Source organism: Sinohyriopsis cumingii, chromosome 3 (assembly GCF_028554795.1).
Source record: "Sinohyriopsis cumingii isolate HCF-2022 chromosome 3, ASM2855479v2, whole genome shotgun sequence".
In the NCBI taxonomy this organism is placed as follows: Eukaryota; Metazoa; Mollusca; class Bivalvia; order Unionida; family Unionidae; genus Sinohyriopsis; species Sinohyriopsis cumingii.
The window spans coordinates 149340374-149357929 of NC_142963.1; positions in this window are offsets into that span (position 1 = coordinate 149340374).

A 17556-nucleotide genomic window follows, 5' to 3' on the forward strand; every position below is an offset into this window, starting at 1 on the left:
CTCAAATTACTATCCACACATGGGAAGGAGCGAAAAACAGAACCAAAATATACTATTTTCACACGATAAGTAGCAACAAAAAAAATGAAATAAACCCCAATATATCATCCACACAGAAGGAAAAAGAAAATACCACACACTCTATTATTCACACAAACGAACGCGAACGCTTACAAACCAAAAATAATCTATTATCCACACAAGCTTACATGAGCTCATACAAACACACGCTTATACAAACACACAATCTACTATCCACACAAACGTACGTGATCTCATACAAACACGCAAACACACACACACACACACACACACACACACACACACACACAGACACACACACACACACAGAGTCACATCAGTAAATGAGTGTTTATAATCACACTACTTCACATTCACACAAATTGGCAACTAGAATAGTCTCTTTCTAGGGATCTGGTTAGCCCTGAGAAGGGCTGGTTTTTTTAAAACTCCAAATGCACTTGGCTAATGCCGGCATCTCCCAGGCGTGGCACCATAAACACATCTCCTACTCCAATTTTGCTCCCAGTTCAGTCTTACTCTTGCGAGCGCAGAGGCTGGTTGATTGGCTTCAGAATCCCAATATTCCGTTTGTAGGATTCTGAAGTGTTCTTGCCTTCTATGCCACACCCGTGAATGACGAAGTTGTGATACTGCTAGTGTCTGCGGTACTGGTGCATGTTGTACTACTGCCGCTAGTGGTTTTTGTGTCTCTTGTGACTGTGGCTGTCGTGCTGGTGCTGGATGTGGAGTTATCCTCACCTCGGGTTTGACCTGACACAGAGGTCTCATGATGAGGTGAGCTAGGATTCTTTCTTTCTTCTTTTTCCTTTCCTCCTCTTCTTCTATTTTCACTTCCTCCTCGAGCGCTTCCAATGCCAGCTCATCCAGGAGCCGCCTGGCATATTACAGGTGCATTTGGAGTTCAATTAGTTTCCCTATTCTACTTATTTCCTTCGTAGTTGACTGGTCAAAAATGGGTAGCCAGACTCAGTTAGTTAGTTAGTTGGATTATAGTGGTTTTCGTTCATTTGAACATGTACCACTTGTTTATTCACGCGCTGCGTTTTTTGTAATTACTCCTGGGGGAAGGAAAAGGAGCCTCATCCCCCAGGCTTTTATGTACTCAAAGAGTACTTTTTAATTTAGCCACTCAGGTGTAGGACAAACTAGTCCTTAACGACCTGACTGAAAGGCTAATAAACATGAGTGGGAATAGTCACACCACACACTCGTGTTTCTTAGTTGGAAATAGCTGTGGAAGCTTGATTTAAAAGTTCAGCCAGATGTTGTTTAAGAGACAAGGAGACGGTTAGGAGTAATTTTTTTTTTCTTTTTCTTTTTTTCTTCTTGAATTCCTTATTTATTTTGATTCCTTATCTTATTGGTTTGGAATGAAAACTTGTTTTATGGTTGTTTGTATGTTATTATGGAGTCCCGTTTTAATTAATTCCTATTTTCCTATTTTAATTTTTTGTGGCCTTAATTGGTTTTTATTATTCGGGCTATGAACGGCTGTGTCAGTTTGTGAACCTACGAGACCTAGCAGGCCGTCATAATTCCCAAACAGTGATTTTGTAATATTCGTCCTTAACTGGTTTTTATTATTCGGGCTATGAACGGTTGTGTCAGTCTGTGAACCCAGGAGACCGAGCCGGCCGTCATGATTCCCAAACAGTGATTTGTAATATTTTTGACTGGTCTTTGATTTACTTTCTTAGATTTTTTTGATTAGATTGGATTCGTGTATAAAACGATATTTTTGAATGTTAGATTAATATTGGGGTTTGTGTTCATCAAGAATTCTGGGTATGTTGCAGGGGATCCAATATTATGCTGTTTAACTTTAAACTTAGCCCTTTCTTTTTCAAGTGTATGGCAGTTATTAAAAATATGCTCTATGTCTTCTGGGACCCTGCAGTGGTAGCAGTTAGGGTTATGTGGTTGTGGTCCTATGTACTGTCCGAAGCTGTTAGCCAGCTTGGTTTTGCCCGTGAGTATTCTATTTATGAATTTTTGTTCACTGCCTTTTGTTTTGGGTGGTTTCCTATTTCTACATACTTCTTTAATGATGGTTTTTAGTTTCCTGCCTTGAGTGCTTGTGTTCCATAATTCCTGCCATTTATTATCAATTAGGGTTTTAGATATGCTATTGAGTTCGCATATGCTATAATCTAGGTTGATGTGAGTGGTTTCGTTTAGTTTTTGTTTAGCTGTTATATCTGCCATATCGTTACCTGGTATGTTAATATGGGATGGTATCAACATAAATTCTACTTGCAAGTTATTATTGTTCAGTATTTTTAACAATAAATTGGTTTGCCTAAGATAGTTTTCTCTTGATTTGGTGTTGTTGTTAAGTATTGAGTTTATGACGCTTAGCGAGTCACTTATTATTACCGCTTGGGGTATTTTGATCTCTTTGATCCATCTGAGTGCTTCAAGTATGGCCCAGAATTCAGCTGTGTATATGGAGCAGAGGTTAGGTAGTCTTCGTTCTACTTTAATGTTAAGTTCGGGGATTACGTAAGCTGCTGCTGTTCTAGGTGGTTCTGTAATTTTGGATCCATCAGTGTAAATCTTAATGTAGTTGCATTATTTTGAGTTGATTTCTTCTGTACAGATTGTGTTTAGTTTGAGTTCCTGTTCGTTTTTATTGCCATATTTCGTAATGAGGGTGTTACCTGAGGGGTTGATATTTATCCATGGTTCTTTGTCATAGTGATTTGCAATGTCTGCTTGGAGGTTGTCTATAGGAAGTTGTTCAACTAATTGATGGACTAATTTCCCTGCTGGTATGTTTTGTGATAATTTAGTTCTAAAAGGTATGTTGCATTTATTTATAGCTAGCCGGGTGGGGTGTGTGTCGGGGTGTGTTGTTAGCCTGGCTGCATATCTGAAGGTGAGTTCTTGTCTTCTAAGGTAGGGCGGCAGTTCTCCAGTTAAGATTTGAAGTTCCACTAGTGATGTGGATGGTAGTGCTCCAGGGCAAATAATTAGGGCCTTTCTTTGTATGCTATCTAGTTTCTTGAGGTTATTTTGGGGTGCCGAGTTGTAAATTTGGCATCCGTAATCTAGTTTACATCTAATTAACGATTTATATAATGCTAGTAAGGTTTCTTGATTGGATCCCCAAGTGGTTCCTTTAAGGGTTGTAAGGAGGTTAAGGTCTTTATTGCACCTTTTGACTAGTTCGTTTATGTGGTGTCTCCAGTTTAGCTTGGAGTCATAATGCATTCCTAAAAATCGTGCTACTTTTACGAATTTAATTTCTTGATTTTGGATGGTGACTTTGGGAAACTGATTTTGTAATTTACGTTTGGTGGTGAATAATACTGCTATGGTTTTTTTATGGGGTAATTTGAAACCCCATTTATCAGCCCATTTCCCTATTTTGTTTAAACTTGTTTGAATATCGCTGATTACTTTGTGGTTGGAGGGGTTTCCTGCTCTCCATAATCCACTATCATCAGCAAATTGTGAGAGTTCAATTAGTTTTGATGTTAAGTTGGTGTCCAAGTCATTAATCATGATGTTGAAAAGGGTCGGGCTGATTACGCTCCCTTGTGGTGTACCGTTTTCAAGTGTGTGTGGTTCAGAGTAGGTGTCGCCGACTCTGGTTGATATTTTACGGTCAGCGAGGAAGTTTTCAATGAATTTAAACATTCGACCTGTGATGGCGTAGTGGTTGAGTTTGGCTAATAAGCCTTTGGTCCATACAAGGTCGAATGCCTTTTCGAGGTTAATAAATACTGCAATTAAATTCCTATCAGCTTTGCGTTTGGAGTTGAACGCTAATTTGATTGCGGTTTCCAATCGTATTAGTTGATCCGTGGTGGATCTTTTGTTTCTAAATCCGCATTGATTATCGGAGATTAAATTATTGCTCTCTAGGTGGTGTTTGAGTCGGTTGGTGACTATGGTTTCCATGATCTTACAAATGTTGTTTGTTAGGGAAATGGGTCTGTAGGAGCTAATATCGTTAGGGTCTTTTCCTTGCTTGGGTATTGGAATTACTATTGCGTGTTTCCATTTATCGGGTAGTTTGCCTGAGGTCCATATTTGGTTTAGCAATTTAATAATTGTTTGTTTAATGTTATTTGGGATATTTTTGTATATTGTGTATCCTATTTGATCTTCCCCTGTGCTAGTTTCGTTTTTGGTTTTCAATGCTAGGTCCCATTGGTAAGTTGTAATGTCTTTATTTAGGTTCGAGACTTTGGGACCGAGGTCTTTGAAGAGATTACTATGGGTTCTTTCTACTTTGTCCCTATGTAATTGAAATGCTGGGGTGTGGTTGATGTTGCTACTCATATCTGAGAAATGCTGAGCTAGTCGGTCAGCTTTTTCTTTATTAGTAATGGCTCCAGCTATTTTTGGGGTGGTGTTAGTTGTCTTTCCTCTAATTGATCTAATCTTATCCCAGACTTGTTTGGTACTAGTTGTGATACTGATATTCGTGCAGTAATTATGCCAAGTTGATTCCTTTGCCTGTTTAATTATGTTTTTAAGGTTTTTCTCCTTTTGTTTATATATAGTGAAATCAATAGAGTTTTTAGTGCGTTTGAATTTACTGAGGGCTTTTTTCTTATCAGTGATGGCTTGTTTGCATTCATCATTCCACCATGGGACTGCTTGTTTATTTGGGTTACCACTAGTTTTGGGTATGTTAGAGGTGGTTGCCTTTAGTATGGTATCAATCAGGTCTTCGTAATATTTATTAATATTATCATTTTCTAGGTTTTTGGTGTCTATTTTGCTTAGTGTTTCATTAAATGTGGTCCAATCTGCTTTTGAATATATCCATCCAGGGGTTCTTTTTAGCGAGTTGTATTGGACCGTCATCTGCAAGGTGACTATTACTGGAAAGTGGTCACTGCCCAAGGGGTCAGTTTGATCCACTCTCCAGTCCGCCACCTGGGTTATTGATGGCGAGCAAACGGTGAGGTCGATGGCGGACATGAGACCGTTTTCTGGGTTAAGGCGTGTTTTTGTACCGTCATTTAAAATGGCTAAGTTAGATTCTGCGGTCCATTCTTCAATCAATTTGCCTCTTTTGTCCGTCACACCGCCCCCGCCCCCCATAGCTCGTTATGGGCATTGAAGCCAGACTGACGAACGTTTCCTTTAAATGTGTCAAGCACGGACGTGAAGGAAAACATCCCCTGTCACCACATGATAAGGGCTGCTTCTTCGGAAAGGGAAGGACAACTCTTTGGTGTCTAAACGGCAGTCGACAAAAGCTCTGTCTGGTTCCTGCTGTTGCTGTTGCTGCTGTTGCTTTCTCTCTGTAGGCTCTCTACAGCTTCGCATTTTGCATAGGGTTAGAATTTTAATGAAAAATAATTTCACCTGCATTCCTCACTGGTTATACTGGTTATTTAAAAAAGACCTTGTATATCTTAGGTGTAATTCAAAGAACCTATATTTTGTTGTATGATTGATGGGTGTAATATGGGTTATAGAGTATATAGCTTGACCTTTCTCCAGACGTGCACCTTTCAAAAAAGTGCTAGCACCACTTGGTTATTTTCACCTACTGAACTACAGAGGTAAGTTGTATAAAAAAGAGCCGATAACTTTTTTTTACATTTGATATATTTGGTAATTCATTTATTGCACTTTCAGAGGTTGATATTGTCTAGTCTGGCAAAATTCATTTTCCTTATTTTAATAGCTGATATGGATAGTTTCCTTTAGACTAATTCAGACTGATGATTTAGCATAAGGGAGCAATCATTTTAGTTAGCAGTGTGCTTAGATCATATACAATTTCCAAAAGTACAATATCCAAAGAAATATCATCCACATTACATTAATGTAGCATAGAGGTATACCAACATTCTCTCCATTGTGCATGTTTTAAATGCAAACAACTTCACCTACATAGGTTAATCTCTCAAAAGTACATAATAACTGGTGAGCGCCCCAAAAGGACATAGGTATTATTATTGTATGATTTAATTTTGATTGTATGGCTGAAACATTTAAGTCGCAAGCATCAAAACAGTCCTTTTGAATAATTCTCCTGTATTTCCCGCCACAGAACAGTATTTATGAGTGTCAGAGTCTCTAACATGTCCAGCCCACCCACCCCATGAAAAGAAATGAGCTGTTTAAAAAATACACATTACATTTTGTCAACATAGCAACCAGTGTTATGCTGAACGACAGGAACATGAAACTAGCCAGAATTATTTCTGAGAAGAATTATTTTTGAAAAGGGCTGGAACAGATCAGGTTCATAAAGGTCAAAGGTCAAAATGTAAAATATTTGCCTATTGTTTACTATGGAAGAAGCAATTTTGTTTTTTCATAATTTATTTTTATTTCATTGCAAATAAATGAAAAGAAACATTTTCACTATAAATTTCTTTTACTATTGCAAAAGTTTCAAATTTAAGTTGACTCTATTCCTATATTCTAAGACTTCTAATTTCCCCATAATTAAGGTCACTACTTACACAAACATGCCTCATGGCAAATTATGTAAGCAAGAGCAAAATGAGCATAATTAGCTTCTTTTCATGCTTAACATCAATACGAAAATAAAAACAATAATTGCATACATTTTTAAAATTTGTTTTAAGGTGGTGCTCTACAGTTTCGCATGTTGCATAGGGTTAGAATTTCAGAAAAAAGAATTTCCCTGGTTTTCCTCACTGGTGATACTGGCTATTTAAAAAGACCTTGTATATCTTAGGTATAATTGAGAGAACCTATATTTTGGTGTATAATTGATGGGTGTAATGTGGGTTAAAGATTATACAGCTTGGCCTTACTCCAGATGTGCACCTTTCAAAAAAGTGCTAGCTCCACTTGGTCATTTTCACTTCCTGAAATTCAGAGGTAAATTGTAAAAAAAACAGCCGATAACTTTTTTTTACATTTGATATATTTGGTAATTCATTCATTGCACTTTCAGAAGCTGGTATTGTCTAGTCTGGCAAAATTCATTTTCCCTATTTTAATAGCTGCTATTGATAGTGTACTTTAGACTAATTCAGACTGATCTTTTAGCATAAGTGAGCGGTCATTTTAGTTAGCAGTGTGCTTAGATCATGTACAATTTCCAAAAGTACAATATTCAAAGCAATAATGTAGCAAAGCGGTATGCAAACATTCTCTCCATTGTGCATGTTTTAAATGCAAACAACTTCATCTTACATACGTTACTCTCTCAAAAGTACAGAATAACTGGTGAGCGCCTCCTCTGCTGTTTGTCTGTTTCTCCGTTCATTCTTCTTTATCCTTCTTGATTTCCTCTCTGAAGAGCTCTTATATCAGGTCTTCAGTTACTTTCAACATTCTGACATTCTCATTCTCTTCAGGCTTCTGTATCAAGCGTTTCTTGACACGATGTAAATTCACGTAAGCTTCGTTCAGCTTGGCTAGTCTTGAGCACATCTTCATAGGAGAATGAGTCAACAATGAATGGTCAGACTCGAGATAACCCCGCTTTATATGGTTCAAGCGCGGACTCAATCGAAAACCATCCAACAATTAACAATTAACAATTTTTTAACAAACAACAAACATTTTCTTCTAATAATAAAATATTTTGAACAAGGTTGGCAACATTGTGAAGTGAAGTTAAACTTCAACTGTTGCAAGTCATTGGGCCATTGATGTACACTACGTTTCCTAGCTAATGACAAATGATAACCATAATGTTCACAAAACCATCGATCTATTTTGTCATCGTTTCTAGAAGAATGACGATCAAAATAAGTCACTAGATGTTCTAAAGAATATCCAAGACTGCGTTGATGAAGGAAAAACACACACTATTGTCCACACACCATGGAATCTGTGCCTTATAATTTCACAGCAATGGATCATTTTGTTTGAGCATTTAATCTCATAAAGTCAATGATGGTGTCTTCCAAAGGGTAATCCATACGACTAGAAATACTTCACATAACCTTTCTTAGGAAAGTAGACGGCTACCCAGTGGGTTCCTGGGAGATGACTGTCATCCGTGTTGATGACATAAGCTTGATGGTCTTGAGGTTAGCGACGAGGTAGTTATCTTTAGCACACACGACAGGATTCCAAGAAGCAGTGTACGAACTGTGGTTCAGAAGGTAATAAAGTTCCCAGGTATCCATTTTTGTGTTGTTTTCTTCACAGATAATGATAAGTGATCAATTCAATCCTGACTTTCTCTTTGAAAATGTCTGACAAGTAACCGTTTCTTCGTTTTATCTCTGCACTCTGAGCCAAGACAGCTTCGATGCTATAGATCTCTAGAGTCATTAATGGAGGAAAGGAATGTTCACGCAAGTCTTTATACCACTGATGCAACACGGTTTCTTCCGGGATGTGACTCCAAGCTTCGTCCAGATACTCGTTCATTTGTTCTTCTTGACTCATCATCAGATATTTATCATGTTGGATCTGACTGGCATGATCATTTTGACATCCATAGCAATCTTCCCTGATCAATTCCGTAATTTTTTCTGGTAAATGTTTGGCAAACCAGGAGACTAAATGTTGTTCTTGTTCTGGCCATCTGGATTTCATCACTATGTCTTGGGGTTCTACTTCCACGGTCTCCTCCCAATCCGAAATTCTCCACTATTCAAAGAGGGATAACCGTCTTCCATTGCTTCTTATAGTCTAGAATGACTTCTCTCAAACTGTTGATTTATATGGTATTATCGAATTCAGCATACAAGATGACGTTCACCGTCTCAGTTAGAGGTGTAGAAAACTGAAGTTCCACTTGAATCTGGCCGGATTAAATAGGATAGAAATGTTTCTCGTCGCTCCCTTGGTCTGGAGTGAAGTCAAAAGCCCTCAAAGTGTAACCTCCATCATATTCTTCGTACACAATGCCGTGACTACTGTTGGTCCCTAGCTGTCCCGTGGATTCGTACAGGGAGAAGTACTATCTCAAGTAAATTCTTCCCACTTTCCGGGTTCTTCGTTCGAGAATAATTTCGATGTCGTACACATCGTCTTCATTTTTGGGGACACGTTGTAACTCGGGCAAGTAAATTGTTCCTTTTAACACTTCCTGGTCACCGTCGTTGCAGGTCGTGGTTTGCGAATGTATGGTTGCGCCCTGGCCGAAGTGTCTCTCTTGCGAGTAGAATCTGTTTTCTGAGGGATTTTTTTTTTCTGTGGACTTTTCTTTTTCTTTTCTGTGGACATTTCTTTTCCTGGGGCTGTGACCTGGTCTTGACACTGTTGCTCGTTTTCTTCTTTGGGCTTCATTTAGCTTTTTGGGAAGTGGTTTTTTCTTTGGGGAGAACTTTTGGGGGCATTAGGATCCCATTTTAAGAAGGAGCGAATAATGACATCTCTTAGAGCACCGCTCCCTCCAAGTTTCAAAATGATTTGCTTTTTGTTTTGACTGTCGATGCGCTGATCTGCCAGTTGTGTCAAGGCTACTTTGTTTCTGTCAAAAAAGCGTTTGGTTTGATGAGGAATCTGAATGATACCTTGCAGTAATTGACGTGTGATGTCGCCGTCAATAAGACTTTTTTGAGACTGGCTTCTAGAACACGAGGACGTATTTGTGGATTTTCTCGCCACTGATGTCATACAAAGCACAAATCAATTTGACGGGAAGATGAGACTGAAGGGACGTCATGTTGACGCTGTGTGTGACAGACCCAAAGTGTCCTAGGTTTTTATAGATTTTTTGTTATGTCGACGACTGGGACGTGTACAGGACAGGCCCACCGTCTTGATACCAGTGGTGACAAAATTGGGTACGAATTCACAAATAATCGTGGGTGGTGGGTTTCAGATCCACGAGTAGATAGGCGTGTGGGGTTTGAGTGGCATCGTCGTACGCAAGTTATTCAAGGCGTTCGTAACTATTTTGCTAAGACTTGCACTTGCGATTTATCTCGAGGGCTTTTAAACAAGACCACGTAATGAGCATTGAGACTGATGGTGCGATGGAGTTTACTTTGTTGAAACAAATTTTGAGTAATGTAAATGACACTAGCATTAAGATGATGCTGTTTTTTGTTCGTAAACCACAGTTTAATTTCTTCTTCGTCTTCTCCTAATATGTCGAAAATGACCAGATGGGTTCGACTGGGGTCAGACACGATTCCGTCGTCTTTGCTAGGAATGCCTTCCACAAACACGATGAAATCGCTTTGACTTTATCGCAAGAGGCTGTACCCCGCTTGCCACTCTTTGTAACACCACACGATTTGTTGAGGTGGACGATCGATCAAATGATGTTTATATTTGATCAAACGTTTGACAAATTCGGTTTTGCCTGAACCGATAGGCCCAGCAATTAACATGCTAAAGGGATGGCGAAGATACAAGACCTCCCAACTGGCACGATCTAAATGTTCGTCGATGACTTTCAAAGTGGAGGAAAAGGGAGCAGAGACAACAGTGGTAGCCATAGTGCAAGGAATGTAACTATTGACACGAAGGCAGACAAGACAAGAGTTTTTATACTTTTTCAGGACACGTTTATTTCAAGTTAACATGGTACAACACGAAAGACAAAAATACATAAAATCAAAATGGTTAAGTACAACGATAAAATACATACCAAAACGATCGAATTGGAATATAAACAAGTCACTGTACAACATGTATTTGGTAACCAAGATGTTCTAGGGACAGTGTGTAATGTTCTTACAGGCTCTACGTAGGGAAATATTACACAGATGTTCTCCCGGAATGGTCGTTCGGAAATGTCCATGACAGTCCTGTCCTGATGGAAGTGATTGTCCTCGGTGATGGGTTCTCTGGGACTGTCACAACACAGGTTCAAAAGTGACTTTTTTTCCTTGAATATTTGAATGGAAGGAAGGATCACAACTCTTGAGCATAATGGGCCACTTCTTTTGTCCAAGCCTCAAAACCCCAATTTTTCCAGTCACGTTCATCTGTCCAATGAGGGTGTCAGTCACAAGCTTCACACACATCGTCATACACATCTTCAGTACCTAAAAGTTGACGAATCTTTTTTTCCCGTAGACGGCGAGAAGTATCCAGATGAAAACGCAAAGCTTTTAACAAAATGAGTCTCTCGTGGACATTTAAAGGAACCACTTTCATGGGTTTTTGTTTGGTGACAAGTACTGTTCGTAAAGACTCCAAACGGAATCGGCTGGTAAAGGAAATCCAAGAAAGGAAGTCACTGAGACACACACCACACGTCGACCCCAATTCAATGGACACAGCTCTCGTAATAAGTGTTGGTAATCTTCCACTGTTTCATTGATTTCCTTCCACGGAATCTGTTGTTTCACTTCTGATAAAAGTTGTGGTATCATAGCCCGTTTTATACCCGATTTTGTCGGAGGTAATAAGTGTACTTTCTGCACAGAAATGATCGTATGCTCCGAGATGATCCAGTGACGAATATAAATTGTTTAGTCACTAGTTCATACACTACACATCACATAGAATTTTCCTTTAATGATTTTCGTAATCCTCTAACTCTTTCTCTGGAACTCGTTGTAGTATGACCAGCATGTAACAAGTAGGATGAGTAAACACCAAGGTATTCTAGTCCTCGTCCAGTTGAACAATATCTGACCACTGGAACAGTTTCATATGAATCAGTCCTCTTATAGCATTCCGGTAACAGCGGTTTAAACATCGGTGCTTTTCACTTGTATTTTGAACTGCTCTTGGTAAATGCGTTCCCTCAACTCCACGGACAAACCACGAATGTTCTCTTGTAAAATATCCATGATCATGTCAGTCAAGATTATTTTATTTAAAATCTTCTCCTAGAGTGAAAGTAAAGAACATAGCGAGTACTTTCTTACTACTGCCATTCAGGGTAACGGTCTAGAATGTTTTTTGAAACCTTCTGATGTAAACAGTCTAAAGCGGAATAATAGGATGAACGCACACTTGATCCAGAAAAATCTGATCCGTTTGTTGACTTCTTTCACTTTCCTCCTATGAATTTCTCGACACAAATGTTCTACAGTCACAGAATGAGATTTTGCTCTGGCAAGTCCCTTCCAAACTTCCATGTAGATCTTCTCGTGCAGTTCTTATGGTGTTGCGTGAATATTATTTTATATTGGGGTTTAAATACTGGTCTCGGTGGTGTCCAACGTTTGACTCCTAGCCAATCTGGTTTCTTAAACGACATGGTATGTCATCACTTCAATAACTCGTTCCCACTAAAGGTAGGTAGTGACAATTCGGAGACCATCGAGCATGTTCCAGGTATGCTGAATGTTGTTGTTCCCACTGGTGAAATGACACACCACAACTGAAGCACTTGACTTTATCCCCTTCGCCCAAGTAGAAAAATCCGGCTCTGGCTAATTCTTCGGGGGTAGGTCATCCCAGATATTTATGCCATTTTCCTTGGAAGGTTTGAAGACGATTTTCAAAGTCACAGTATTCAGGCAAAAGCACAGGGAACAAGTATTCATCTTTCACAGGTTCGTTTCGATGAGGGCAGGGTGACATCGACATAAGTTCGCTCAGTTTTGGATGACATACCTAGAGTGGTAGAAGCATGGTCTCACGCGAAGGTTGACATTTACAATGAAAACTAGTAAAGAGTCCACGATAACGAGTGGCATCACTTTTGCATCCGTCAGGTTTGACACGCACAGCATCACTTTCTATGGTAGGTGGAGTGGTAGTAGTAGTTATAACAAAGTTCCCATGAAGCTTTGCTGCATCACTTTCGTCGCAAGGCACAGCATCGCACTCCACTTGAGAATCACCGAACTTGAATGATGCCTGTTTAAAAGGGTTCATCTTTCTTGCTTGGTCTTGGTAGTGACAATGAACTATCGATCTTGGACGTTGTCCCCTTTTATACAAGCTGTAATGAAGTCTCGAGCTTGTACATCTTTCCATTTTTATGTCTAGTTTTGGAAGTCTTCCTTTATTTCTTCCTGGACAACAGTACTACCTTCTCGAAGGTACCGTTATAAATGTACCGGAGTATGATAGGTGGAAAGGCGACAGAAAGGGAAGGACAGTGCGGAGACCATCGAGTATGTTCCAGAATAGCTGAATCTTTATAGATATATTGATCCATTCCCAACTTCAGGCCACAACGGAAACACTGTACTTCGTATCCCAATCCAGTCTCAGGTCCCAAGTGGAAAAATCCTGTTCTGGTTAAAATATTCGAAGTAGGTAATCCTTCCCAATCCGTGGGCCATTTTCGAAACATTTCCAATCGGTGAGCACAATCACAATAGTCAGGCAAGAAGACTGGAAAATGGCATGGTTTGAACTTGGAGTTCTCATTGGGTCTCTCAGTCGATTTTTGCTGTGGCGAAGTCATCCTTCTTGTTGGTGGCTATCCTCTCGAAACCATTTTTTATACCGACATGTCCATACGGTAAAGTAAAGTAATTGGAAGACGCACTCGCTTCTGGTGCACGATCTGAAACAGGTTTTCCCAGGGTCGAATGACGTTTTGGTGAGTGGGTAAACGTACAGTCTTGTGCGTTTCGTAGGTGGTCACTTTAAAGTTTCCATCCTCCCAGACTGCAAAGCTTCTTTCAATACCCCCAAAGTTCTCCACTTGACTGGTGCGATAATTGAGAGTGAATCATTTCATTTTACACTCCGTGTGCACTTCTCCTTGTTTGTCCTGGTATTTGTAGCCGTAATTTGTAGGGCCGCCACTAGCAAAACTTAAAATCTTCTCGTCGGGTTGTTCGTCTGTTCAGGCTCCTAAACGGTCTTCTTCGATATAAAGGTGACCCGGGCGATCGATGTAGATGCAACTGTCCGTGTCGAAGTACAGGACACAATCACCTAACAGTTCTAAAACTTCGTACGATAGTAAGACAGTATGGGCTGTCACGTATGCCGCAATGATGACATTTTAAAATTCGTTGGCTTGCACAAAGTCCAGTTCTTCTTCCACATTTCGACCACTTCGTATCCTTGCTGTTCTAACTTTAAGCGTCGCTAACAAGTGGCCTGGTACAAGTCTTCCAGGGTCCGTTGCAAAAACTGATTTTTAGTGTCACGCTCAGGGTAGCAGAGGGAACAACCGTGAAATAAACAACCGTTAAACTCGTACACGATCTTGGGATTTTCTAAGTTCCAGCCATCCACTGAATACGTTCCGATGGTCTAGTCGCCTCCTCCGTTGCGTACATGCTGGATCCATTTGTCTTCCTTGTCGCACAAGTAATGTAGCCAGCGTAGGGCTTTGACCGAGTACTGACGTTTGACAAAGTTCGTAGTTTGAGGACTGTTGACAGCCAGAGCGTTTTCGGGCATGAATCGTTGGCGGTACACTAAGGAACACGCTTTGGGAATGGTGCAGGCTTCTTTCAAAGGATCGACCCCCTCCGTGTTCCATGAACAGTTCTCGAAATTTTCCACAGCAACGTCGTAAAATGTCCACGTCGGAACGACAATACTTGAACATTTCTTCTTGAAAGTCGAAGGGGTCCGAGGCGTGAGCCTGGTACCAAGCGTAAAAAGCTTCTCGTTGTTCGGGGTAGTAGTCGTGAGCCTGTGGCAAATGGGGTAAAACGGCTAATTGATTTTCTCCGGTATTGAAAAAGTGAGGAAAATAACCTTTGGCCACTTCTGTCATTCCAAACGTTTTTAGCATTCGACTCAAAGGCATGGTCAACTAACTCATTGAATCTTTAAACTGCGCTTGACCCACATGGAAATGATTTTGGCTCCGTTCAAAGTGATTTTAGGGCGTTCGGTGCCTTGATCAGTATAGTAGCTCAAAAGAAGCTGTTCATCGCATCAAGAGATATTGTGAGCCATCACTGTGGCATGGCGATAACAATCTCCATAAATTTCGATGTCCTCTTGGTTCCATGTCTTGTCGATGGGGTCTAAGATCCGTTGGGCAAAATCGGCTAGTGTGTTCGGTCCTGAAAATATTTTTTCATGTCTTCTAAGAATCGTGCTGCAGTGAGGGCAATGACTAAAGATAGACTCTTGAATGCACTTCTCGAACACTCGATGAGCCACGCAGAAATTAGGAATGTGAGTGACGGTTTTTTGTATGCATTCAAAATCTAAAATTGAAATTGCCTTTCTTCTGCTCATCTTCTTCTTGATGTTTGGAATTGTATTTTTCAATGTACCATTCGTGTTCCAAGTCCACAATTTGGTGACAAATAACGTGACATCTTTTCTTTCCTCGAAATACGTGAAACTTGGCACTGTTGGTACGTATGCCTTGTCCATAAGTAGGGCACAATCTCGGCAATTGACTAGCTCTTTTTTGCTGTAAATCTTGCGTCTTCAGATGTTGTTGGTAACAGGTAGGGCTGACAAAAGTGCGGTGACCAGCAGGGCAATGCACACATTCTCCTCCTTCGTCCAGACAGGGTTGAGAAACCAAACACCCTTCACATTTCGATCCACAATGATTGTGTTGCTCTCGATTGTTATAGCCTTAGTCACATTTTTCACAGTAATAATTGTGTCCGAAGAATGCGGCGATACTGTTAATGGCATCGAAATGTTCATCGTGATAATAGACGTGAATGTATTTTCCGTTTTTGAAATCTTTGCCTCGAAACAACAGAGGTCCGCGCACTTCTTGAGGATGCACTTACAAGGTGTAGCGTGGATCCAAGACATATTGCAGTTTTTCACATTTCAGGAATGCCACAGGGTGTGTCTTTAGATAGCCCCGCTTGCTGTAACTGGAGTTCTGCTTCATTTCGTTGTTTGGTACGATTCTATTCTTCAATAGTTTGCCAAGCTCTTTTCCATTCTGCCTTGTCCTTCTTATCGGCATACTTTCGCCCTCCATGATGGCACGAACTAAAGACATCTGGTATTGAGGGTTGTTAATTTGGACGAGGCTACGCTTGATGCTACGAAGGTCGTCTCCACTAATAACACTTTTCTGCGCTGTCCGGTCCTCTTGGGGAGAGACACGTTGGTCATGAACAGTGTTTCTTTTCCATTGGTGATGTGAACCTTGGAAGGTGTCAATTCTGCCTAGCTGCTAATCTCGATCCAAACGGGGGACATCAAACTGTCGTGATGAAAGAAAAGTCTTAAGCGATCGTCTTCTTTGGCTTCACATTGTTGTTTCAGTTTGGTTAACAAAGAATCCCAAACGTCGGTGATGAAGCCCTCTTCTTTCTCCAGTGGTACGTTGGACTTGAAATCTTTAAACTTCACTGTGTACGTGTAAGCCGTAGTTCTAAATATTCTGAGAAGCGCTTTTCCGTCTTTCGAATGTGATAGTACTTTTTAGGGTTTACTAATGGTGGTGAACTTTGACTGGGTGTAGATTCTCTGGGCCTGGATTCTTCCTCACTAATGTCATCTTCAAAATCACTGGCATTAATTTGTGCCAAGACATCAGCTACTGTACGAGGCGATAAATCACGTTTCTGCCTCTTACTTTCTTCTCCTTTCTCCATGAATTTATGCGATCGTTTCATCTTTACTGCAAAAAGCCAAATGACTAAATTTTCAACGCCATGGGTTACTTTATATCCATGGCAGGGCAGCTTATATATAAAGGGTGTGTGACTTCCCTTCCAATATTCATTTCATTCTAAAAACCGAGCAGAACGATGGAAAAGCCCGCACAGATCTAACATTTGAACAAAGCTTGCGAGATATCATAAGAAACTTTTCTTCAGACAAGCCGACGGACTACTCCCCCTCCTTTCGAGATAAATGTCAAGATAATTGCTATATCTGTAAGAAGAAAGGGCATTGGTCTTCAGAGGGTCCAGACCGTCAAAAAAGCAAGACATGTTCTAGAAGAGACAAAAGTCAAGAAACTTGTTATCATTGTCAAGAAAAAGTACATTGGTCTTCAGAACGCCCTAGGAAACAACAGGAGCAAGAAGAAGAAGAGAGGGGTTCGGAACAGGAAGAAGAGGTATCCTCCCTAAAGGAAAAACCCAGACACGTGCATAAAGAGAAAAATGAGAAGAAAAGAAGACGAGGAGAAAGTCAAGACGAAGAGGATAAAAAAAACCGTGAAAGTGAAGAGGCACAGAAGAAGTGTATTAACTTTTTAAAGTGTTGTGTTGTGAATTGGATTGTAAAATTTATACCAGAATAGACCAGACAGAAAACGTAAGTGTCTCTTGGGTTTGATTTTTAGAATAAGAACCTACATTCACGCACTCACTCAAAACATTCACACACGTACATCATGGATAAAAAAAGGCTTTTGAGTTTTAATTGATTTTAGCAACTGACATACTATCTCTTTTCGAGAGAAGTGGATGGCCCTGAAAAGAACCGTTGTGTATTTGTTTAACAAAAAACCGTTACCGTTTGGCTTTCACTATTCTCCTTCTCTCCTAGGCCTTGTTTGTTCTCTTCTGCTTCTTCCTGGCGTTTCCGTCTTGCCACTTCTTCTCGCTGGAACTGTTGAAGGAGAAAAGCTTGTTCTGCTTCCTTCTGCTGCTGTAAAACATTCTCCAATTCTTCTTTCTGTCTCTGTTTATAATCCTCGATGTGTGGTAAAGAAGGAGAAGGTGGCGAAGGTACTGGTACCAGAATAAATTCTTCCGAAGAAAGAAAATCGACTAAATCCCAATTAAAATCGACCTCTTCTGGAAGTAAGCCTGTGTTGACTTTGGTAGCCTG